At 48.8% G+C, this 26,648-nt stretch overlaps 1 protein-coding gene across 1 annotated transcript in view; it reads left to right on the forward strand.

The window, feature by feature from the left end:
• Window positions 1-26,648, forward strand: part of LOC138489066 (protein mono-ADP-ribosyltransferase PARP14-like) — a 1,172,404-nt gene that overhangs the window by 889,323 nt on the left and 256,433 nt on the right. The gene's annotated exons all lie outside the window — the stretch shown is intronic.

A 26,648-nucleotide genomic window follows, 5' to 3' on the forward strand; every position in this document is an offset into this window, starting at 1 on the left:
ATCAGAAGACATGCATTACTTGCCGTAATAGCATTTCTGATGATTGTATCTGCTTAGATTCACATGCGCCCTCCCTACCTCCCTGCTCGGGGTGGAAGGAACATAGATGTCTTACTACTTTCTCTCTTTATGTACTCACTCACTATAGCCTTGGGCTCCCTCATGGCAGAAAAAATACAATCGGACGGACCTCGGCGCGTGAGGGATTTTGGGTACACTACACGTCACGATAGGGATAGTGTTACAGACACGCCTATGCCGACGTCCCTTTTCGGTCCCCGAAAGACAAGATGCAATACTCCGCAGTTACCACTGGATGTCGGAGCACACACCACCAAGCACATAAGCCCCAGTTGAGATTCGACAAAGGAGTTCGACACCCCGAGAAAGGTTCACCGAGTCCCGGTCCTCTGGGCAATCTCAATCAAGATCGCCACATGACAGGGTTCAACCGTCGAAGGACGGCAAGGGTGTCGCTCAAAAAACTCCTTCCGAAGGTCAATCGTCCGCAGACAATGCTTCGGCTCCCACACTCGAAATTCAACGCTCGACGTCGGATAAAGCGGCAGACCCCAAGAACTCTGTAAAACACCCCTCTGGGCCCAGAGTGTGGAAAAACACCACAAAAGTCCTCTAAAACCCCTCATAGGGACAAGAGCCCTCCTAGGGAGAAGACACCACAGAAGGGAAAGCCTATATTATCCAAGGCCATAGAAAAACCTAAGGACTCTAGGCCTAAAATGATACCTCCCACTAATGAGGACTTTCCTCAAAATCTATTGTGATCCCAAGTTCAAGGGAATGGTCTTCACAAGAGATTGATAGGGTAATGCGAAGAATGACCTTCATGGCCAATTTTTATGAGAAAAATCCAGATTACTTTCAGAATTTCCACTCCACACCACTCCTCCCACCTCAGCCCCTTCCGGCTCTCAAGCCTCTGCCTTACCCACTCAACCCCCTTCTAAAAGGTCTTGCTCTAATGTCCCCTGCCAAAGTACGGTTATAGATTTATATGACCCTGAATTAAACCAAGAAGATCTCTCCTTTGTGGAGGCGTCTGACCCTCAACTTAATGAAGAGGATACAGATGAACCTTATTATGGGAATGACGAAGACCCAGAAGCAGACCAAGAGGCTAACATGTACGCCATAGATTCCCCTCTTAATCAATACACTCCAGTTGTCGATTCCCCTGTCTATAATCAACCCCTCCTCAATGAAGTATTAGCCAAGTCGGCGGAATACTTCCAAATTGACACACAGGAGGTACCAGAGGGTAGAGATTTCGCAGAACAAATACTGCAGGACAAAAAGACAGTGGGCCAGTTTATCACGCTACTAAAATCAGTACAACGCAGGATACAGCCATCCTTAGAAGCACCCAATCTCACACGGGCCGTTAACCCGCGTGTGGAAAAATTATTCAGGCCTTCACCCTTCGACACTTTATATATTAGAGGCCAACTAAGACCAGACTCCTTAGTTGTCACCACAACTAGAAAGAGAGCAGGCACACCCCTTGCTTCCTCTGAGGATCCATCAGATAAGGAAAGCAAAAAGATCTATACCATGGGCTGAAAGGTCGCCTCCTCTGCGGCCTATCAAACCAGGATAGCCAACAACGCAACCCTGTTGGCTAGTTATAATTGCCATAAGTGGGAAGAGATTTCTGCGTTACTTTTATCTGCTCCGGAGCCACTCAAATCACAACTATCTCAGGTGGCAGCAGATGGAAGGGCCGTATCTATCTGTCTCCTTAAATCAAATTTCGATGCAGCGGACAATACCGGAAGAGTCATTGCAGAGGCGACTGTTATAAAGAGGCATGGATGGCTTCACCAGTCAGGCTTTAGGCCAGAAACACAAGCCACTCTAATAAAAATCAAGGCCAAGGCTCCTCCTGGGGGAATAATCAAGGACAAGCCTTCCAAGGCTATCCCAGAGGACAACGCAGAGGTTGTGGTCGGGGCAGACGCCCTGCTCAAGGTAGCACCCCACCTCAGAGCAAGTGACATTCCGCTCCAGGTACCCTCCCATGCATCTCCAGTAGGAGGACGCATTTCCAACTTCACCCACGCATGGGAGGGTATCACCTCAGAGAGATGGGTGCTGTCCACGGTAGCAGGGGGCTACTGTATAGAACTACTTCAACGTCCTCACAACCACCACGCACGACAGAAAATTTACTCAGAAGAACATCAGCGGATCCTTCTAGAAGAGATAACTACACTTCGAGGGGATTGGGTCCTCCGACGTATTCCATATCTATGACAGGTAATGTCCACAGCTGTGCTGCTTCGGAAAATCTTCGGCGTCTGCGTCCTGCGTCGGTGACGTCGATGAGCCGTCCCCGAGGATCTCCTCCGACGGCCGACGTCACCCGATGTGATAAGTAGGACGCACAACGCCCATAGCCTCAGTTCCGTTTTTTCCGCGAACATGTTCGCTTCATGAATCTCGGTACGCTCAGGAGTTTCCTGTTTTCACTTCTCGGTTCGTTGAACCTGTTCGGTTTTTTGTGAAGACCTGTTCGTGGCGATGTCTACTTCGTCTTCAACCCTGCGTCTGGGCTTCAAAAAATGCGGGGACTGTGGGTCCAAGATGTCGGTCACAGACTCGCACGACGCCTGCCTCTGGTGCCTCGGGGAGGCCCACTATAAGGACGACTGTGTCGACTGCCAGTCGCTCACGGCAAAGGCCTTGCGGGAACGCAAGAAGAAGCTGTCGGTAGGGCAGGTGTCTAAGCCCCGGAAGTCGAGGTCTGCGGGGCTTTCGATGGATGACTCGAGGGGCGACTCTCCGCGTCATCGTCGGAAGTCCAGTGGGTCTCCTTCCAGGAGTCGGTCTCGCCACTCCTCTGCCTCTTCGAGGCATTCCCAGAAGCGCTGGCATCGGTCGCCTTCCCCGTCCTCTTCCGAGGACTCCGCCCGTTGGCGGGTCGCTTATCCTTCCATGCAAGCGACACTAGAGGAATGGGCTTCCTTCGGGAAGCAGATGCTAGCGATTCTTGAATCACAGGGCACCAGTCCGTCCGCGCCTGCGAGTGGGGTCAGTCGGCACCGCTCGAGAGACACCGCTCTTACTCCTTCGGGCTCGGGTGGTCGGCACGGCTCGCGGGAGAGGTCCCGCTCTGACAAGGGTAGCCATTCTCACCATGCCCGGTCCCGGTCCTCGACGCGCTCGAGACCGCGTGATCCTGTGCCGTCTTCGAAGAAGACGTCGACGCCTGTGGCGCCGAGGTCGTTGATGATTTCTCTCGAGGCTCTGCCTCCGAGGGGGTCGTCGACGCCGTTGGTGCCTAGGTCGTCGAGAGACACGCTCGGAGCTCCGGCTTCGAGGACTGTGTCTCGATGCTGGCAGCGCTGCAGCTGACGTCGACGCCAATTCGCTAGACGCCGGCGCCGACTCGTTCGGCGCCCTCGACGCTTTTCGAGGCGATGGTGTCGGAGGGGCCCCGTGGCACGGGGTTAGCCCCTAGAAAGGCTCTTGCTAAGGTCAGGCACTGCTTTGGCCCCCAGAGGTCTTCCTTTCCCCGTCTGGAGTACATTTCAGAGGGTGATGAAGGCTCTGAATACGGCTTGGTTCCGGTTACGGTTCCAGATGAGCTTATATCGAGCCATAGCCAGTTTGATGACCTGAGGCAGTCACTGCATGATGCCAGTGGACTGGACACCTCTCCGGAGGTGGAGTTTTATAGGCCGGAGCCTGCACTCATGCCGATTCTTCATATCGACGCCTTATGTCTCGGGTCACCGAGTCCTTGGGTTGGTCAGCTCCCCCAGGGGAGTTCGTTCAGGATGATCTCACGGACATCCTTGATCTTGGTCCCCCCACTGACCCGGTTTTGCCGTTTCATATGGCTCTGCAGAGAAGGGTGGCGGCGGCTTGGACTGCTCCGGAGAGTCTCCCGGCAGTGGGCAAGTCTTTGTCGCGGAAATAGCGTCCAGCCAGTAGCAACCCCTGCTACTTGTCCAGGCACCCCACTCCGGAGAGTTTGGTGGTGCAGGCGGCTACGGCCCCGGCAAAGCAGGCGTCGTATCCTACCATCCTTCCAGATAGGGACGACAAATGTTTTGACGGCTGGGCGAAGAAAGTGTTTTCTTCAGGGGGTATGGCGCTTCAGGCGGCCAACTCCATATGTGCCTTGTCTCGTTTCACACACACTCTGTGGAACTGTGTTGCTTTAGCGGCTGAACGTATTCCCGAAGGGGACAAACGGGATGGTTTCCTTGCTATGGTTCAGGATGGCAAGGATGCCATATGTGAGGCCGTTCAGTCGGGTTTGGACATGGCAGATTGTGTCAGCCGGTCCATGGCAACAAGCACCGTAATACGCAGGTTTGCGTGGTTGAGGAAGTCTGGGTTCGCTCCTGATGTGCAGTCCAGGCTCCTCAACATGCCCTTTGACGGTGAACACCTTTTTGGCAGCAAGGTTGACAAGAGCCTTGAGAGGTTGCAGACCTCCAAAGCTGCAGCAAAGTTGTTGGGCGCTGCAGTTCGCCAACCTCCGCCTTTTCGTCCTAGGGGACAACAATGGAGGGGAGGTTCCTTTCGCTATTACTCGTCCTTCAGTAAAGCGAGAGGAGCTAGCAGTCAAAGGGGCCAACGTAGGAGTGCCAGAGGTGGAAACTAAGGTAATCGAGGTGCCAAGGCCGCTCGGGCAGTTGCCTCTTTGCCCTCAGGCAACGCCGCAGCCGCTACCACTCAGTCATGAGGCCAGGTCCCATGGTTCGCTGTTTGGGGGAAGGTTGGCGCAGCATCTTGTAGAGTGGCAAGCCATTACTTCAGATGTGTGGGTTCTGGAGATCATAACCCACGGCTACTGTCTTCCTTTTCGGCAGAGGCCTCACGACAATCCACCTGGGAACCTCTCTTTGAAGAGTCCGGATCCGCTCCTTTGGCAGGAAATTCAAGCCCTGCTGGAGAAAGGCGCCATAGAACTGGTGCCTGTAGCAGAGAGGAACAAGGGATGGTATTCCCCTTATTTTTTTATTTCGAAGAAAGACGGGGGATTGAGACCCATCATGGACTTGAGCGGTTTGAACAAACTCCTCAGGAAGGACAAGTTCAAGATGGTTACTCTCTCTCAAGTCCTCCAGGCCCTTCAACTTCAGGACTGGTTGGTGTCTCTAGACCTCAAGGATGTTTATTTCCATGTGCCGATCCATCCCAAGCACAGGAAGTACCTGAGGTTCGCAGTTGGCGACTCGTACTTTCAGTTTCAGGTCCTGCCGTTCGGATTGACCTCCGCCCCGAGGGTTTTCACCAAGCTCATGGTGGTGGTGGCAGCGCATCTCAGGAAAGGGGGGATTCACGTCTACCCCTACCTGGACGATTGGTTGATCAGGGGGAGCTCTCTTGAGCAAGTCCTGGATCATCTGTCCGTCACCTGCCACTCCCTTCACAAGCTGGGCTTCTCCCTCAATTTAAAGAAGTCCCATTTGACACCAACGCAGCGCCTCCAGTACATCGGAGCAGTGCTCGACACATTCCTGGGGCAGTGTTTTCCTCCCCAGGTGAGGGCTCTTCACATTCAGCAGATGGTGCACAAGTTTCAACTTGCCCAGACACTCCCAGCGTCCGTGTTCTTGAGACTGCTCGGCCTCATGGCATCCTGCATTCTTCTGGTGCCAGAGGCTCGTCTGCGGATGAGATCTTTGCAGTGGGCACTCAAGCTCCAGTGGTCTCAGTCCTCCGGCAGGCTGTTGGACCCTGTTCAGGTGCCGCCCTCGGTTGCCCAGGAACTTCTGTGGTGGGCCGTCGAAGGCAATCTGATGAAGGGGGGCCCCATTTTGGCTGCCCTGGCCGGAGGTGACGATCGTGACGGATGCATCCCTCACGGGATGGGGAGCTCATGCCAACGAGTTGACAGTCAGCGGTCGTTGGTCTCCGTCGGAGTCCAGACTCCATATCAATCTGTTGGAGCTGAGGGCCGTCAGGCTAGCCCTGAAGGCTTTTCTGCCGACTGTGCGAGGAAAGAGTGTCCTGATTCTAACAGACAACACGGTGGCCATGCACTACCTCAACAAAAAGGGGAAGAGGGGGCAGGGTCACTTCTTCTGTGCAGGGAGGCAATGCAGCTCGAGTTCTGGGCCATACAGCAGGAAGTTTCGATCTCGGCTGTTCATCTGGCCAGAGACAACAAGACGGCGGACGCTCTGAGCAGGCAGAGCACGGTCTCTCACGAGTGGAAGCTGGCTCAGGAGATTCTCCTGGCGATCTTCGCCCTTTGGGGAACCCCTCAAGTAGATCTCTTCACCTCCAGTGTCAACCGGAAGTGCGAAAGGTTTTGCTCGTGGGAATTTCCTCCAAAAGGAGCCCTAGGAGACGCGTTTGTGGTGGAGTGGTCATTCCCACTGCTGTACGCTTTTCCTCCAGTCCCGTCATCCCGCAAGTACTGCGGAGGTTCGGTTCCCGGATCATCCTCATTGCTTCGGTGTGGGCCCGGAGGACGTGGTACCCGAACCTTCTCGGCTTGTCCATCTGCCCTCCACGTCGTCTTCACTACCGAGACGATCTGCTCTCACGGGAGGGGGGTCAGGTTCTCCATCCAGAGGTCAGATCCCTCAACCTTCAAGCTTGGCTTCTGAAAGGTTGAGATATAAGGATTGGGACCTCCCTGAAGACGTGATGGAGGTGTTGCTCTCGGCCAGGCGACCAGCAACAAAGTCTCTGTACCGTTCCCGTTGGAAAAAGTTCTCCGACTGGTGCAGAGTTAAGAATGTGGATCCTTTTGAATGTGACATTCCCATGGTTCTTTCTTTTTTGCTTTCCTTGGCCCACAGGGGCTTGCAAGTGGGGACCATTAAAGGTTACCTGGCGGCGCTGTCCATATTTAAGCGCTCGTCTGAAGAGTGTTCCTATTTTAAGATTCCTTTAAGTTCGCAGTTTTTGAAAGGGCTCACTAATGTGTTTCCTCCGTCACCTTTTCTGGTTGCCGGTTGGGATTTCAACCTTGTTCTTAAGTTTCTTATGGGTGCTCCGTTTGAGCCTTTACATTCTTGCCCTTTGAGACTGCTAACTCTTAAAACTGTGTTTTTGGTTGCGGTTACTTCCGCTCCCAGAGTGAGTGAGTTACAGGCACTTTCAGTTAAGCCACCCTTCACTGTGTTTCATAAGGACAGGGTTGTCCTTAGAGTTTGTTCTTCTTTTCTTCCGAAGGTGGTTTCAGAATTTCATTTGAGCTTAAGGTTGTTCTTCCGGCGTTCTATCCTCCTCCACATCCTGGTAAGGAAGAGGACTGGCTCCATAGGCTTGATTCTAGGAGAGCGTTGAGCTTTTATATTTCGCGCATGTCCCGGGTCAGAGTGGACGATCAACTTTTCATTGGTTATGCTGGAAAGCGTTTGGGACAAGCTGTGACGAAACAGACTTTGTCTCGTTGGATTATTTTAGCTATCTCCGAGTGTTACCGCTTGGCGGGTAAGGACCCTCCGGCTGGCTTGCGGGCCCATTCTACCAGGGGAGTGGCTGCGTCTACTGCCTTGCAGAGGGGTGTTCCTATTCGTCACATCTGTGATGCAGCCACCTGGGCTTCAGTACATACTTTTGTCCGTCACTACTCCCTCGATTCCATCAGAGGGCAGGATTTGGCCTTTGGCAAGGCAGTCCTATATTACGCAATTTGATTGGGCATGCTAAATTTGTGTTCTAAATTCTTTTCCCACCTCCTTGCTTGGTACTGCTTTGGAAGTCTGTCATAGATATGGAATACGTCGGAGGACCCAATCCCCTCAAAGAACACGTTACTTTCTTACCTGGTAACATTCTTTCGTTGGGATGGTCCGGCAACGTATTCCATATCGCTCCCTCCCTACCTTCCCCGCTGCAGAATTTCTTTTGCGATTGCAGCTTGCATTCCGCAAGGCCTTGTGTGTCTGACTGGCAGAACGTGGCACACGTTCTGGGAAAAAACTATAACTGAGGCTATGGGCGTTGTGCGTCCTACTTATCATATCGGGTGATGTCGGCTGTCGGAGGAGGTCCTCGGGGACGGCGCATCGACGTCATCGACGCCGGACGCAGACGCCGAAGATTTTCCGAAGCAGCACAGCTGTGGACATTACCTATCATAGATATGGAATACGTTGTCGGACTATCCCATCGAAAGAAAGTTACCAGCTAAGAAAGTAACTTGTTCTTCTATTAAAGGATACCATAGAAGTGGTCCCAGCCAACCAGGTAACCAGAGGTATTTATACAATTTACTTCCTTGTGCCAAAGAAAGATCTAACAATGCACCCTATATTAGATTTACGCCCTGCAAACAAGTATGTCAAGCCACAAAAGTTCTGCATGACTACGCTACAAGAGGTAATGCTGCTACTAAAAAAGGGGGATTAAATGCCAATACTGGATATGAAAGATGCCTTTCACATTTCAATGTTCCCAGCACACAGAAGATTCTTGCGTTTCAAGATAGCGAACACGCACTACCAATTCAAAGTGCTGCCCTTTGGAATAGCCTCGGCTCCAAGCGTATTCACAAAGGTTCTGGCGGTAGTGGCAGTACACCTGCGCAGGGGAACAATCCCAGTGTACCCTTACCTGGACGACTGGCTCATAACAGGGGAATCGCCTCTGATTTGCAGACAAAACATCCAGACAGCAATCGACCTCCTCTTTCAATTGGGCTTCTCCATCAACGGGAAAAAATCAAACCTTGTGCAAGCACTTCAAAACAGTTCCTAAGAGCTGTTTTAAACATAGAGGAAGGATTGGCCTTTCCTTCAGAGGAAAGAGTAAAACATGTGTTACTGTAAATACCGCATTATCAGGCCGGCCGCCAGATAAGGATGCGCAAAGCAAAACGTTTAATAGGCTTGATGGCATCTTGCATTTACCTGCTTCCTCACGCCCGCCTGCGCATGCGTCCCATACAGGAGTGGTTGGCGAAACAGTGGTCTCAGGCAAGCGGTCAGTGGGACGATCTAGTGGTCGTTTCGCCAACACTTGTACAAAATCTTTGCTGGTGGACGCGAGAAAACCTAACGAAAGGGAAACCTTTCTACGACCCAGAGGTACAGGCAGTGGTCACAACAGATGCCTCACTGGCAGGGTGGGGAGCTCACTACCTTCACTACAAAGCTCAGGGTCTGTGGTCTCACACTGCAGCTCAGAACCACATCAATGTGCTGGAGCTTCTGGCAGTATTTAAAGCCCTTCAGGCATTCGAACCCCATTTAACAAACCTGTCGGTGCAGATCCTAACAGACAGCACTACAGCGATGTTTTATATCAACAAACGGGGGTACACGTACTCCAAATCTATCCAGACTTGCACAATAAATATGAAAATGGGCACTCAAACAGAAGATGTTCCTGTCATCACAGCATGTTCCAGTGGAACGCAACGCTCTAGCAGACTCATTGATCAGAGATCCCCTACCAGAGGAACACGAGTGGCGTCTACACAAAGAAGTCGTAGAACACCTCTTCTCTCAATGGTGTTTCCCAACTATAGACTTATTCGCCACAAGCGAAAATCGTCAATGCCCAGACTTCACGTCCAGGTTGCCCCAGCCAGGCTCCAAGGGGAACGTCTTAAGGATGAGCTGGTCAGGGAAATTTGCTTACGCTTTTCCCCCAACTCCTCTCATGAGGAAGGCGGTGAACATGTTACACAAGGAAACAATGACGCTTATCCTAGTTGCTCCTATGTCGGCAAGACAACCGTGGTATCCACATCTGCGCAAACTGGTGATGTGCGATCCCATCCTGCTCCCGTGCCAGTACAACCTACACGCCCAGCACGAGTGCACCCACAATCACACTCAATGAACTTGGCAGAATGGCTCCTGAAGTCATAGTTTGTGCATCTCAATCTACCGCAAAGATGCATGGGTATCTTGCAATAACCAAGAAAGCCAAACACTAGGCACTGTTATTTTGACAAATGGAGAAGATTTGTAATTTGGTGCCAGACTAAGCAGATCAACCCCATAGATTGTACTCCATCTAACATTCTAACCTATATGCTCCACTTGCTAGATGCAGGGTTAGTGTTCAACTCCCTAAAAGTCTACCTGGGGGCCTTGTCAGCCTACAGCACTTCCCATAATAAGGTCTCATGGTGAAAGGTACCAGTCATCAAAGCATTTATGGAAGGGGTAAAGAGACTGCACCCTCCAATTTCTAACCCACCGCCAGGTTGGGATCTCAATGTGGTACCCACTAAGCTCATGGGACCCCCATTCGAGCCTATGCACAAGTCTAGTCTCAAACACCTGACTTATAAAACTGTCTTCTTAGTAGCTATCACATAAGAAGGGTTAGTGAAATCCAAGCATTTTCAGTGCAGGATCCTTTCTTTACTATACATAAGGACAAGCTGGTTTTACATACTCGCCCTAGGTTTTCACCTAAATTCATCTCCAAATTTCATGTAAACCAGTCTATTGAGCTACCGGCTTTCTTCCAGGAGCCCAAAAGCTCTGCTGATGTAAAAGTCCACACACTAGATGTGAGGAGAGTGGTCCTCTACTACATAGATAAGACCAGACTGCTAAGAAAAACAGATCAACTGTTTGTCAACATAGCGCCAGGCAGAGAAGGTGGCCACATTTCTAAGAATGCCATCTGTAGGTGGATAGTCAGATGTATCCAAATGTGCTTTTCCCTATCAGATAAAACACTGCCTTTTACGCTGAGAGCCCACTTCACAAGAGGTACTGGTGCCACTCTGGCTTTCATTGCAAATGTCCCCTTAGACAGTATTTGCAAAAAAGCTACATGGAGCTCAATACATACTTTCGCTCATTGACACTCATTCCAAGACAGATACACAAGTGGGACCAACGGTTCTAAGACATTTATTCGGTCATGAACCTTCTCACATCCTACCTCCTCCTCCTCCTCTTCCACTGCTCGCTAATCTATGCACAGCATGTGATCTAAGCAGATTCCACAAGCCTCAGAAGTGATACATTACTCACCGTAATCGTATTTCTGATGCTTGGATCTGCTTAGATTCACATGCGACCCACCCTTCCTCCCCCCTCGGAGAGTAGGCGCATGGTTCCTTTGAGCTTGTCTAATAGGTATCTGCTTGGATACAACTGTACTCGCGCTACACCTCATGCTACCTCATGTCAGAAAAATATCAATCTGAGGGACCTCGACGCGCGGGGGATCATAAGTACAGTGGACGTCACACTAGGGATAATATTACTTGCACGCCCTGTCGACGTCCCTTTTCGAGTTGTGAAAACAACTGTAATACTCTGCAGCTTCCACTAGATGTCGGCCTATGCACAGCATGTGAATCTATGCAGATATAACCATCAGACATACGATTATGGTGAGTAATGTATCCCATATTATTGTACATATTCTGCATATTTCATATAAGTCTGTAAATGTTTCATCCTTTGTATATTTTTTGTCTGTAACCTAAAGTTGCAAGCGCACAGATGCCTGATTGCCCGGTGCGCTCTATAAATAAATAAACAATACAATACAACAACAATACAACTGCAGCATATTATGTTTGGAAAATATTTTTAAAGCTGATATAGGGTGATTCTCCAATTAGTATAACAAATTATTTGCTGGACTAATTATCTATTTATGAATAGATAATTAGTCCAGCTGGCAAACCCAGGAAGAACTTGCCACAGTGTCTCTGAGGTCTGCAAAGTTGGCTGATGGTCCCCCTTAAATGTGCTCTGTATTGCCTGTCACCTTAGCAGTAAATGTAGGAAGAGTGGGTGGGATTCCTGTAAGTGTTCAGAGGAAAGTTCCAGGTAGGGTTCTGCTGGGAAATAATCTCAAAGAGCTAAGTATTGAGGGTGATACAGCATAAAGACCCAAAACAAGCTCTCAAACAAAGAAGGCTGCCTAACCTCAGGTGAATCTTAAGCCAAAGGGGAACCCCAAGGCCAAGGAGTTGGATTCCTTAACCCTTTAAGTGCCATGGGTTCCCCTCCGAAACACCCCCCCCCATTGCCGAGGCCTTTTTTGGTGATTTTGGTATGTTGCCATTCAATGCCTTGTAACTTTTTTGTTACATGAGATATCTTGGCCAAATTTGGCCCTTTTGTTCCCCACGTGTACGCGGTCGTAACGCCACCCAGAAATCCTAGGTTGCTGTAGGGGGGTGAGAGAAAATAACCAAAAAGGGCAATAAAATGATGTACAGAGAAGCCTGTGGTTTTTTCCTTGTAAGAGCTAGGAACAAATGGTTTGCTGTGCTGAATTCCCAAATTTCCTGGCTTTCAAGAACATGTTGAGTGGAAACGAAAGGAAAATTATTTTGATGTGGTAATCAACCGTTATGTGAGAGGCAAGCGATTTTGGCAATTTTTGCCAATTGGACATGCGTGGACGGAATGGAAGAAAAGGGTAGGAAAGCCGAATTGGAGGATAGAAAGGCATACATTTCTGAAAAGTAGACAAAATTCCAAGTTTAGGAAGGGGTGATTTGCGCAGGTCAGGCAACAACTAGGTAGGGAAAAATAGGTAGGGGAAAATTCCATAGTTTGGGGAAAAAGCGTGAAAATGACTGAAAAAAAGGTATGTGGTCTACATGGTTGGCTTGGTACGGCAATGGCTTCTATGAATCTTTAGAAAAACAATGCTCCGCTACGTTCCCCCGACTCTTGTAGTTAGGAAATCGCACATTTTTTGTAGTGTTTCAAAAAAACAGGCAATACCGCAAGCCAAAAACAGAGCCATGGTACACAGGAGATTTATGCTTACGACCTGAACAGACTTAATTAGCATGTGTAAATCAGGAAAACCAATTTGGTGAGGAATAGCAAGCATACATTTTTTGAAAGAGCACAGGCAGACCTTTTCAAGGGTAGGTGACTTGTGCAGGTTACAAAAGTGTATGGTGCCTAAAGCAGCGACTAAATGTAGGGCACATTTTGGAAATTAAAGGGTTGTGTGACAAAGGGCACCAGCAAATGGGTCGAAACGTTATGAAAACCACGCAAACACAACAAACGTCATACCTTCCCACAGGTGTCCCGACAAAAACGGTACCTCACATGTGTGGGTTCAGCTACCTGGGCACCAAGGGAAAAAGCCGAAAACGCGGCCAACCCCAAGTCTTTTCAGACAGCAGAATTTGTGGAATTCTGTTCAAGCGCACACCATACAGATATGAGCCTAGGGTATCCAAGCCACCAAGGAAAACGGAGAACCCCATGCATTTCTGAAAAGAGGACACCCGTGGGAATCCGCAGAAGTCTGACTTGCGCAAATCGGCCCAGAATTTATTACCCAGAAAACCCGGCAAAGTCTGAAATGCGGTGAAAAAAACCCAATTTCCTCACATTTCACTCAGCTCACCCACCGAAACACGCTGCTAACAACGCACTGCCTACCTTCCCGCGTTCCCACATGTGTCCCGATGAAAACGATACCTCACATGTGTGGGTGCATCTACCTGGGTGCAAAGGGGAAAGCCTAAAACATGGCTAACCCCAAGTCTTTTACGACAGCTGAATTTCAGGATTTTTCCTGAAGCGCACACCATACAGATATGGGCATAGGCTGTCCAAGCCACCAAGGAAAACAGGCAACCCCATGCATTTCCAAAAAGAGGACACCCGTGGGAATCTTCAGAGGTCTGACTTGCGCAAATCGGCCAGGAATTTATTACCCAGAAACCCCAGCAAAGTCCGAAATGTTGCGAAAAAAAACACAATTTCCACACATTTCACTTGGCTCACCCACCGAAACACGCCGCCAACAACACATGGCCTACCTTCCCGCGTTCCCACACGTGTCCCGATGAAAACAGTACCTCACTTGTGTGGGTGCACCTACCGGGGCGCAGAACCCCCGACAGTGAACATTGTGTTTTTTCCCCACCAATTATCACACTTTGTCAGGGATTGTGGGTATTAAATTCTGGGCTGCTTCGCACAAGTCAGACCTCTGTGCATACCCATGGGTGTCCTATATTCAGAAATGCATGGGGTTCCCAGTTTTCCTTGGTGGCTTGAACACCCAAGGCCCAAATCTGTATGGTGTGCACATGAGTCCAAATCCTGCTAACCTGCTGTGCGAAAAGAGTTGGGGTTACCCGTGTTTACGGCTTTGCCCTTTGCGCCCTGTAGGTGCACCAACACATGTGAGGTACATTTTTTGTCGGGAAAGCAGGACGGTAGGCCATGTGTTGTTGGTGGCTTGTTTCAGTGGGTGACCAGAGTAAAATGTGTGGAAATTGTGTTTTTTTTCCCCAAAATGTGGACTTTGCCAAGGTTCTGGGTAATAAAATCTGGGGCGATTTGCGCAAGTCAGACCTCTGTGGATTCCCACGTGTGTCCTCTTTTGGGAAATGCATGGGGTTCCCTGTTTTCCTTGCTGGCTTTGACACCCTAGGCCCAAATCTGTAGGTTGTCTCTCCAAACCCTTTGGGGGTTACAAGTGGTGTAGCCTTTTTCCTTTTGCATCCAGGTAGGTGCACCCACACATGTGCAGTACCTTTTTCATCGGGACACCTCTGGGAACGCGGGAAGGTAGGCCATGTGGCATTGGCGGCGTGTTTCGGTGAGTGGACAGAGGGAAATATCTCTTAAATTGGCTTGAAATAAACACAATTCTCAGACATTTCGCTCTGGCCACCCACCGAAACATGCCGCCGACAACACATGGCCTACCTTCCAGCGTCCCCACACGTGTCCTGATGGAAAACAGTACCTCACATGTGTGGGTGCACCTACCTGGGCGCAAAGGAGAAAGCCTAAAACACGACTAACCCTAAGTCTTTTCAGGATTTTTTTCTGAAGCGCACACCATACAAATATGGGCCTAGGGAATCCAAGCCACCAAGGAAAACGGGGAACACCATGCATTTCTGAAAAGAAGACACCCATGGGAATCCAAAGATGTCTGATTTGTGCAAATCTCCCCAGAATGTATTACCCACAAGCCCCGCCAAAGACCCACATGGGAGAATGATGCCCAAGGCCAGGGACATTACCAGCGACTTTGCTGGAGCTCTGGCTGGCCTGCGTTACAGCTTCTCCCCACCAGAGAGTCCCGGCAGTGTGCCAATACCTCCCCGAAGGGAAAAGCTGTAATGCAGCCCAGCCGCATCTCCAGGACGGTTGGAGGTGATGTCCCCGGCCTTGGACATCCGTGTACTATGTGGGTGTACTGTCCACTAAGCACAGCGGCAGCTCCAGGGAGCCCCGGCAGGATCCCCATTCCTCCCCGGAGGTGACATCTGTAACGTAGCACAGCCAGAGGTGCAGCCTGGGCTTGCAGATGGACAACTCACATGGGAGACATCTGCTCCCAGGAAAACGCCAATGTTCTGCTGGCATGGGGGGCAATTTGTGGCCTGCCCCTGCAATTGTGTCCCGATCCACCAAAATGCCTGCTCAGACGGCCCATTCCCACGCACACCACCAACAATCCAGCCCCAGTCTCACCCACCCCACTGACAGTGAGCCCTAACCATAGAATAATAAAAAAGAGTATTCACATAACGTTGCATCTGCTCATGTAGAAAAAGCTGTAATTGAAACAACTGGGGGGGCACCTCATGCAGGCATCCCTGGATCTCCTACTAACGGCTGCTTGAGGTACCCCCCCTCCATTTGGGGTGGGCGGGGAGAGGGCCACCAAAAGATGTGGGACAGGCCCCCCAGTGGGTGGGGCAGTAAGGTTTGGGCACCCTGGGTGCAGATTGGCACACCAATGTGCCCATCTGTGCCAAGGCAAGTTTGGTAAACAAAGAAAATATTGAAAATGGCAAGCTGCACTTTAGGGGGGCTGAGGGGCACCCTAAACCGTCTGGGAATTTTGTAATGTGAAGGGGGGAGCACCTCTCCACCCCCGCCCAAATGGAGGGGCGGGGCATCTCATGTAGCCCTCCCTGGGGTTAGATAAGGGGGGCTGTCATGCACTCCTCCCTGGGGCCAGGTGTCCCTTCCTAGGAGCAGATATCTGCCACAGGGAGGGATGCATGACATGGCTTCCACTCAATTGTGGGTGGGGGTCGAGGGGGCCACCACCCCTTCCCATTAGAAAATTCCCCAGTGGTTTGGGGTGCCCCAAAGCCCCCCCCCTTGGAAAATGCTGTCTACCATTTTTACTTTTTTCCTTTGTTTACCCAACACCCCTTGGCGCAGATGGCCACAATAGTGTGCCATTCTGCCCCCAGGGTGCCCAAAACCTACTGCCCACCCGTTGGGTGGTCTGACTGACATTTTGTGGTGGCCCTCTCCCCCCTCACCCCAAATAGGTCGGTGGGGCACCTCATGCAGGCCTCCCTGGGCCTCCTAAGAACGGCTGCGTGAGGTACACCCCCCTCCAATTGGGGTGGGGGGAGAGGGCCCCCAGAAATGGTGGGACAGGCCCCCCAGTGGGTGGGGCAGTAAGGTTTGGGCACCCTGGCGGCAGATTGGCACACCAATGTGCCCATCTTCGCCAAGGGAAGTTTGGTAAACAAAGAAAAAAACTTAATGTTGCATAAACGGTTGGGCTTGATGTTCCTTTCACCCCTACTTCAGGCGTTAACACTTCTAGGTCAAGTAGAACTCATTGCTATGGCCCAACTGTGCAGGATTAAAATGCTGGCCTTTACCCAGGACTTGACCACAATAATTGTAATGCTGAGATCTAGTTAACGTGCGTGGAGCACTGTTGTAATGTTGTTTGACTTGTTTTGTTTGTTAATATTCTAGCAGATTGCACCAACCAACCTACTGTATACATGTAACTAATGCACAAGATACATGGTGTCAATGTTTGTTTACAAATGCCAATAAACACATTAAAAAATAAAAAAAAACATTTTAAAAAAATGGTACACTACATTACATGGGGCTGAGGGTACCCTAAACCTCTGGGGAATTTTCTAATGTAAAGGGGGGTGGCCCTCTCCCCCCCACACCAAATGCAGGGGGGGGCATCTCAATCAACCCTCCCTGCGGGCGGATAAGAGGGGTGGCATCTCATGCAGCCCTCCCTGGGGTCAGATGCCCCTTCCTAGGAGCAGATAACTGCCCCCAGGGAGGGCTGCATAACATCACCCCCAGTCCATTATGGGTGGGGGGGAGGCACACCCCTTTTCCATGAAAATAATTATCTGGTGGTCTAGTCGGGGGGGGGGCACTCCCCCCAAAACCATCAATGACATTCCCCCCCTTGGGCCCATTCCCTAGGGCTGATGGGCACCTAACCTGCATGCCCCATCCTTTGGGGGGGCCTACCCATACTTTCCTTGTGGCCTCCCCCCTCCCCCAATTGGATGGGGGGCCACCTCATGTACTCCTGCTTGAAGGAAAAAATCTGCCCCTAGGGAGGGCTACAAGGGGTGCCCCCATTTCCCCTTGGGGTGAGGGGGAGAAGGCCACGCCCCTTTAATGTAAATGAAATCCCTGGTGGCCCCCACCCAAATCTCCCTTTGTTTTATCTGCCCCCAGGGTTATCCATATACGTCCCTTCATGCTTTGGGGGCCAGGCTGCTTACTGTAAGCCCCCCCCCCCCCGCACTTTCAAAACAAATCCCTGGTGGTCTAGTGGGCATTGCTGGGCGCGGATCGAGCCGTCTGCACCCGATCCATGCCCAGCAATGCTTTCACAAAAGGTGTCGTTGGAAAGGGGAGAATCTCGATACCTCCCTTGATCTCAGGCTTGAAATACAGCTGGAGATAGAGGGAGAAGGGCACTCACCTTCTCTTTCACCGCGGCAGCCCGAAATGGCTGCCGCAGTGAAATAACTTGCACTTTCACGTCAGCGTGCATTACACACGCTGATGTGAAACTGAAGGTAATCCAACCCCCGGGCCGTGAGGGGGGACCTCCCCTTCACATAAACCTGAGGTTGGATTGCAGTTTTGTGGGATCCTTGCTTTGCAGGGATCACACAAAACACAGTGCCTAAATGGACAAGCTATCTCGTCCTTGGCAACCTAGAGGTAATCCCAAGGACGAGATACCTCGTCCTTGGCACTTAAGGGGTTAATGAACCTGCAACTACCTTTGAGGTACCTGGCCCAGCACCCGATGAGGAAGAGGTGGTCCCTGAGGTTATTAACCCTAGTGAGCACCCTGAACTGCAAAGTTTACTTTCAGGAGGTGGTTCATCCAGGGAAGAACTCCATAAAGGCCAGAGATAGTGTCCATCAATGGAAGGTCTTAAGGCACATGCCTGCTCTCAGTTGGACGGTGAACTTCTTGGGAAACATAGACGTTTTGGGGAAGGTAGATTACTTCATAGTAAACCCATAGACTTATCAGCTGGAGGCAGTAAGAGGTTTTTGGTCCCCCACTCTGTGTGACCTTTCTTATTATAGTTGCCTCAAAGTCCCACTTTCAGGTCATCCTGGAACAATGAGGACCAAGGAGGTGCTGAGTATGTTTTTCTACTGGCATAAAATGGGAGTACATATCGAAAGCCACTGTAAGAGTTGTCCCACTTGCCATATGTCTGGTAAAAGTGAAGCAAAAATCCAAGCTCCTTTGGTACCACTGCAAGAAGTGGGTATACTACTTGACAGGGAAGGGATTGCCATTGTTTGTCCCCTTGCCCTCCTCTATTCTATGCTAGTAAGTTTATTCTGGTGGTTGTTGGTCATGCCACAAGGTACCCTGAAGGCTTCCCACTAAGGACAAGTGTGAGGGCCTTGCTAGGTATCTTTACCAGAGTTGGCTTTCCTAAAGAGGTTGTGTCAGAAAGAGGCACACACTTTATGTACAACTATATGCAGACCATGTGGAAGGAATGTGTAATGTTTCTCTGCATAACATCCACAAACCAGTGAACTAGTGGAGCTATACAACAGGGCACTGAAGAGCATAATTGAATCTCTTGAGCGGCTCCACAGAAGGAAGTGGGCCCGTCTCTTCCCATGTTTCTTATTTGCCTACAGGCAAGTGCCACAAAAAGGGATTGACTTTAGCCTCTTTGGTCATCTTTTTGGTCACAGTGACGAATCCAGGGAATTCCCCCTATGAAGCTAGGGAGATGATCCCCTCGGCAACACCCTCCCTAGGCAGTTGAAGCAAGTGGGACCTCACTTGGAGAGACTCCCTCTTAGGGGACAAGGAATCCCATTCTTATTAGGAACTCCCTAACCCCCGTGGTGGCATATATGGGATCATCCAATATGAAGAACTGTATAAAACTCAAAGAATTGACTAAGGATCATGCACATTGGTACGGACAAGAAAGAGGAGCTGTCTCTTTAACGAGAGACCTCCATTTAACTAGGACAAAGAAACTACAAGAGGATACACCAAGCCGTCGGAAAAGTTGAGTAGGGAGGAGATGGCTCTCCTGATGGCCGACGGTAATGAAAACCTTCTTGGATTTCAAGCACTAGTTAAACTCTGCTATCACCTATTCACTTTTTCCCTTGGACCAGAAGTACTGATCATGGATTCCATATTCCCTAAAGCCTTACATAATAAATGGACAGGACCTTGCAGAGTTGTAGACGGGCTAGCTGAGGTAAACTATTTAGTTGACTTGGGACATCCCAGATACTCTGCTAAAGTGCTCCACAAAAATAGACTGAATGCTTTCATCCCTGGGGTGGAAATGTTAGCCCTGCTTTTGGCCTCAGATAGTGAAGAAGTGGAGTCTGAGACAGAGTCCGAGACGCTCCCTGCCCTGTTCCAAAGCAGTCCTTTGGATGGCTACATTAAGGGTATCAAAGTGTCCCCTCAACTGACTCTGAACAACAAGAGACTCAAACTTTGCTTTGGCAGTTTGCCTACTTCTTTAATTTTTTATTTTATTTTATTGTTATTTGTTAATAACCTTTAACAGAAATACCAACAGTTTATAAAAAGAATTACATTATTAAAATAAATAGTTTACTTTTATCACAAATAAAATACATATTTCATTAACCATTTAAAACACTCTGTTACCATAAAATGCATACAAACTATCATAAAATCATTCACATTCTAATAAAACCATTTCAAAATGCGTGTTTTATTAAATGAACCAATGATCCCTTCCTCAGGCTTCAACGATTTAAGAAAACCAACAACTACATTCCGATCCGAGGTGGTATAGCCATTCAAACATCTCTTCCAAAAACAATCTGGATCTATTTATTTATTTATGTCTAAAATGTCTTAATCTATTTGAGTTATGTATAGGACAATTAATAACCAAATGCTTCAAAGTTTAATTTACATTAGGAGTCTTACTGAACCTACAGAGAGCATTTTCAGGGTTCAGTCTTTTGTATCCCACCAATATTTCATTTGTTAACTTTAAATTCCAACGGAATCTTACGATTTTTCTCTGTGCATACCTACTTGGATACACCAATACGTAAGGAGCAAGCATTCCCAGTTTCTTATGAGCTTCATAAAGATGATTCAATGAAGAATAACGATGCAGGCCTTTCATGGTCTTAACCCAACTCCAATTACCTAAAAGACGTTTTTTGCAATGAGGCCTACAAATCAACTCCTCTCTGTTAGAACCAGTCTCGCTCCAAAACGTTTCACACATGGTCCTGAAAGAATCAATAAAGGTAGCTGTTCCCTTAGGTTGTTTGTTATTTCGCATTTCTAATGGATCTCTTTACAATTTATTGGGACTTGAATTCAGAATTTTCCCTCAAAAAATCAAGTAGTTCCAAATCACTCTACATCGTAAAGATCGTATGCCTAGTTCAAATCGAATTACAGTAACTGGAACGGAATGCAGAAGTTTAAAAATGAAACATTCCAAAGCCTCTAGTAATGGCACATAATCCAATTTCCAGGAGTCAAACAGTTTGGGTATTATTGTCCCTATGTAATATTTCAGGAGAATTAAAAACGTTCAAAATTTCCTGTCAATTTTATAAACTTGATTTGCCAAATTTACAGCTTTCGAGTGTAACCAATCCTTCATGTTAGCCTTATGTGGCTTATCAAAAATGGGGACTCCCAAGTACACAAAATGTTTCACCATTTTCTTTTCCATTGCACCATGAATAATTGTGCATTTTACTTTTCGTCGTGAATCACCTTAGTTTTTTAAGATTAACTAATAAATCATTCCTCTCTGCTTATTGCACAAAGGCAACAGTACGTTTCTGCAGGCCCCTTGGTGTTAAATCAAACATCCAAAAGTTGTCAACGTAGGACAGCAACATGAGCCTTTGCTTGTTAAACCTAGGAGAGGAAGGCCTCCCTCTCTAGTTACTCACCAATGTCAGAGACAGAAAGATTAAATAGGCAGGGGCAAGAATGCACCCCTGCCTAACCCTGTATATGTGATTATTTTCCGGGAGAGAGTGAACCCTGTTGATCCAATCTGACCTGAATTACAAGGCAATAATTAATCATAGCAAAGCCATCAGAGTGCCCCAACTGGTTAATTTATCCCACAGGAGATTTCTATGGACTTTGTCAAACGCGGTTGAGTGATCGATGGTTACCATTCAAGTTAGTCCCATGATTTAGACGCTTGACGCTCCTTATAAACTTCCTTTCTTCTCCTGCTATCCCTTCTTACCCCACTCTGGCTCCTCTGCCGCCACCTTCCTCTGCCGCCTCTTTGGCACCCCTTGTTGCTTTTCTGGCCACTCTGGTGCCTCCCTCCTCTACCACCCCTCTGGCACTCTTCTCCCTGTCTGACTACCCTGCCTTCACTTCCTTCCTCCTCTGCCCATCTTTGGGCACCTCCAACACTTCTGCAGGGTGTACCTCTGGCCTGTACCCCTCCCCGGAAGTCCTTCAAATGTGGCAACCTGCTCCACATCGCTACTCTCAACTCTCATTCAGCTGTCAAACACTCCTCTGACATGTGCCATCTCCTGGAAGAGCTTGATTTGGATGTACTTGGTTTCATCGAGACTTGGTTCACAGCCAGCTCTGTTACGAGTTTCGAAACTCACCTTCCCGATGGCTACAAGATCCTCTCCTAACACAGAACCAACCGTCCCAGTGGGGGTGTAGCCTTGATTTTCCTGGAGTGGATCCCTGCTTCCATCATTCAAATGCAGCACTACTCCTCCTTTGAATTCCTGGTCTGCAAGTTCTCTATCTCTTCTGGCCTCTCTCTCACTGTGACCACTATCTACAGGCTGTCTGGCCAGTTTGCCCTCTTCCTCTCTGAGTGGTCTGACGTCTCCTCCTTACCTCTACCACTCAACTTCTCCTCCTCTGAGACTTCAACATCCACCTGGATGCTACCAGCCCTTCTACAGGACTTGTTCGCAATCTCTGCGATTTTCTCTCTCTCTCTCTCTCTATCTCTCTCTCTCTCTCTCTCTCTCTCTCTTCTCCCCCCCCCCTGCCCCCGGCACACCCTGGATGTTCTGATTTTCTCAGACCTCCCCTTCAATAACCCTCTCACCACTCCTCTCTCTTGGAATGATCACATTCTTTCTTTCCACCTCTCTCTCTCTTCCCCACAGGTGAAGCTGACTCCAGCACTGCTACCTACCTTCTCGGTCATCCATCCAATGAAGCGTGTGTCAGTTGAGGCATTTTCTGCTACTTTCTCTCCTCCTCCTGCACCTTTGGATTGCTCACACACTGACACAGCCCACTCCACCCTTCATCTTTCAATCTTTAACACTCTGGATGTCCTTGCCCCTGTCATGAGGATCCACTTGAAGCCCAAATCCAAGTGCAACTCTTGGTACGATTCCGACCTCACCGCCCTTAAATGTAAGTGTAAGGCGGTGGAGAGGAAGGGGAGGGCATTGGGCGCACCCCATGACATACTGGCTTGCCGCCTGCTCCAAAGGCAGTACAGACTCTGTCCTCTCTAAGAAGGGAACCTACATCCAAGCCTGCATCTCTGCAGCATCTAACAACTCAGCTGAACTTTTTAAAATCTGCAAGGAACTGGCCAATCCTGCTGCAGTCTCTACCTCTCCTGTTTCCTCCCAGGCTATCTGCATGGCCTTGGCCTCTCATTTCACTACTAGAACTCAGGACATCATTTCCACCCTCTCTTCCTCTATCTCTTCTTCCTCCTCTTCTACCACTCCTTGCCCGTCTGAGGCCGTCTCTCTTCCTCCTTTCTCCTCCTATCCCCTGTTCACTTCAGACAATGTTTCTAGACAAGTCCGATCTATGAAAGTCTCATCAAAGAAGGTTCTCCCCTGCTCATCCAGAACCATCAAGGGCCACATCGACACCCTTGCTTTAGCCTTGGGCGATTTCTGCAATCACTCCTTTGCCACTGGAACTTTCCCCTCCCCCTTAAGCACTCTCTTGTGCACCCCCTTGTAAAAAAGCCCTCAGCCGATCCTTCCTCTCAGGCTAACTATCGCCCGATCTCCATCACTCCTTTCCTGGGCAAACTCTTGGAAAAGCTGGCCATCTCCCAGCTTAATCTACATAATGAATCAGGAGCACAGAAACTGCTCTCCTGAACACCTGTGAAGACTCGCTCTCCAATCTTGACTCTAATCTCCATTCTGTCCTCATTCTCTTCAATCTATCCTCTGCTTTTGACACGGTCAGTCATGCCATCCTGCTCAATCACCTGTGCGACAACCTTGGTATTACTGATCAGGCCCTGGCCTGGTTGACCTCCTTTCTCACCAACCGACCCTCTTAAATCCAACTGGGGTCTTTCCTCTCTTCTATCTCTCTCTCTACTTGTGGTGTTCCCCAGGGGTCTAACCTTTCTCCCTGGCTCTTCAACCACTACCTGGCACCTCTTGACCACTGCATCATTACTTTCTGCTCCAATTTTCAATGTTATGCGGATGACATCTTTCAGGCTCCCCTCAGCCACCCTTGCTTCTTCTCTCATAACATACTGTCTAGCCGCAATTCAGGAATGGCGTGCCGCCAATGATCTCTGTCTTAATGCCTGTAAAACTGAGATCCTCCTCATTGGGACACCCACTCCCCCCTTTCCTCTCTGTCTGGCTGTCCACTCTGGGCCCTCTTCCTGCTCCTTCCTGTGAGGCTAAGAATGTTGGTGTCATCTTCACTCTACCCTCTCTTTCTCTCCTCGCATCTCTGATGTCTCTAAGAAGTCAAACTATCAGCTGCACCTCCTCAGAGGTATTCTTCCTTTTCTCACTTTACCCCAGAATCTCACTGTGTCCAGAGCTCTGGTCCTCTCTAGGCTGGACTTTTGCAACAGCCTCTTTCTAAATCTTCCTACCTCTTCTCTTCGACCTTTACAACTTATCTACAACAGGATTGCAAGACTTGTCCCTGGCCTCAAGCCCAGGGATTGTATCTCTTTCCAGCTCCGAAAACTCTTCAGTGGCTGCAAGGATCAAGTTCAAGACCCTCTGCATCATCCACAAGGCTTTATGGGGCCTGGGACAGCTCTACCTCCAACTTTCTCTTCCAAAACATCTTCCTTCTCAAGCTCTCCGCTCAGCCACCTCCATCTCTCTGAGGGTGAGACGTTTCTCCAAGCAGATAGTTGGGGAAAATCCATCTACTTGGCTGCGGCCTCCCTCCGGAACAGCCTCCCTGCCTCTCTCAAACTTGAGCAGAACCACCTCCGGTTCCGGAAGCAACTTCAGACCTTCCTTTTCACCTTCTCTCTTCCTCTCCCCTGCTGATGTACCTGACTGCTCTGCACACTGCTGGTCACCTGGTCACCCTCTGAACTCGGGCCCAGGCTCCTGCACGTCCAGTTGCCCTCGCACTGCCTCCGGGCTCCCCAGCACTTAAGGGTCTGTATCTGCAACCCTACAGTCTCTTCTCTCTGCACTTATGAGCCACCTGATGGCAGCACTTGTGAGTTAACTGCACTCCCATCCTCCCTGGCACTTTTCCTCTTCCCTCTTCCCTGCACTTGTGCAAACTGAATGACACAAGGCCTTTTAATGCAGCACATAGAAAATAGATTTGCAGTCTCCAGTAAGGTTTTAGATGAAGCCTTACTACAGAGGGAATGAGGTTGGTGTACAGCAAAATGTTAGTCAGGGGTCACTCGGGTTAGAAAAAGGGACTTTCATCTACCTAGGAGGGAGAAACTCAAACGGGCTACCAATGGCAGAAGTAAAGAATTGCACAGACTGGTTAGGAGCAACAAGGGACGGACGGTTCATAGACAGTGCCAGTGTCCGATGAGAAGATGAAGGAGCAGAGCATACTGGAAAGGGGGTAGCGCTTAGAAGTTGATGACCTGCAGAGTTGCATGCTTGGTATTGTGAGTCTACTACATAACTCAGATTGTAAGTAACTAACAAAAGGAGTAAAAGTCAACTGTATGTTGGGAGTTGAAGTTCTGTTACTCCCTAATGTGGCGCAAGACATGTGTGGCACTGAGAAGTCTCAGGAGAACCAAAGCGAACTGTCTTCTGTGAGTGGAAGTCCTGTTGCTCCAGAAGATGGCAGAAGAGAGTTAGAAAGAGAGACCGCATAAAGTGTTTGGTGGAAGTAGTGCTTCTTAAACTCAAGGGGCCATGTGTGTGGTACTGAGAAGCAACAAGAGAACCAAAGGGATATTCCTTCTGGAAGTAAAAGTCAATTCACTCCTCAATATGATACAAGAGGCACTGAGAAAGGGAGATATTATTCAAACGAGAATGTCAGAAAGTTGCACTAGCCATTCCCAGATAAGGAATTGAGGAATGCTGAGCAACATGAACTGAATGACATAATAATTGCTAGTCATTGCAAAAGCCAATGAGGGAGACATGATAATCATTAGTCACAGTAAAAACCAACTAAGAGAAAAGAGTAACTTGAGAAAGACAAATAACCTCAGACATGATGAGAAGAAAGGGTTTCTTTCACTGGGACTTAAAAAATAATTCCTCTTGAGGTCATACTGGACATGACCATCACACTGACACCCTTGAAATACCTATTGGGTGATATAGGTAAAGTTTTGATTATAGTCAGATGACTCTTTTCTGTGGCAGAGGCTGTCGCTAAACGGAACATTCTTAAATGTTGGAAAGCAAAACATTCCCCAAGTATACACACGTGGCTTTAAGACCTGGTTTCCACATACAAATGTGAAGAAAGCTATACAATGGGAATACCGGCCACTTTGCAGACCCAAGGACATCTGGGCGCCTCTGCAGAGGTACTTGGCGGAGGAAGCCGCCGGCGAAGGGGGTGGGGATTTGCACTGATCTCGCAATGTACTTTGGTTCATAACTATGCAAAATGTTTTGATCGACATTGTATGCCTTTTGAAATGCTTTGTTTGCTGACAGTATGAAGTTTTATGTACCGTCAGTGAAAAATAAAGTTTATAAAAGAAATTTAAAAATCCTCTTTTAGGGTGATCTTGCTCATACCTTACCATGTTTCTGATCTCCTGTTGATAAATGGATGAGGCACAACTGGTTAAAACTCAGCTCCTCAAAACCTGAAATATTGACTGTTGGAAAAAGTTTAAACTGTCTCCATCCATGAATAAAATATTGACTTCAACTGTAGGTATAGGCCCAAAACCAGTAAATATCTTAAAAAAATGTCTAGTTAATTTGCACAGGTGGTGGAATCGATTTCTACCACCTTGGGATGATCAAAAATTGTATTCTGTAAATGGTTCCTAACCATGACTACCACTTAACTGAAAAACACAGCAGCTAGGCCCCGAAACTAGACACAAATGCATATCTCCTGCTGAACTCTGCACTGGATCTCAGTGAATGGCCAATTTGAATGTAAGGCTCGGTGCAGTGCCCATCAGACTTTTTATTCTGCTGTTCCCAGTTCCTCAGAAACAAACTCCAAAGGTGCTCCCCAAGTAGACACGTGATTTCCATTGATTCATACTC

The sequence above is a fragment of the Ambystoma mexicanum genome, chromosome 9 (genome assembly GCF_040938575.1).
Source record: "Ambystoma mexicanum isolate Mex_15411 chromosome 9, UKY_AmexF1_1, whole genome shotgun sequence".
Taxonomy (NCBI): Eukaryota; Metazoa; Chordata; class Amphibia; order Caudata; family Ambystomatidae; genus Ambystoma; species Ambystoma mexicanum.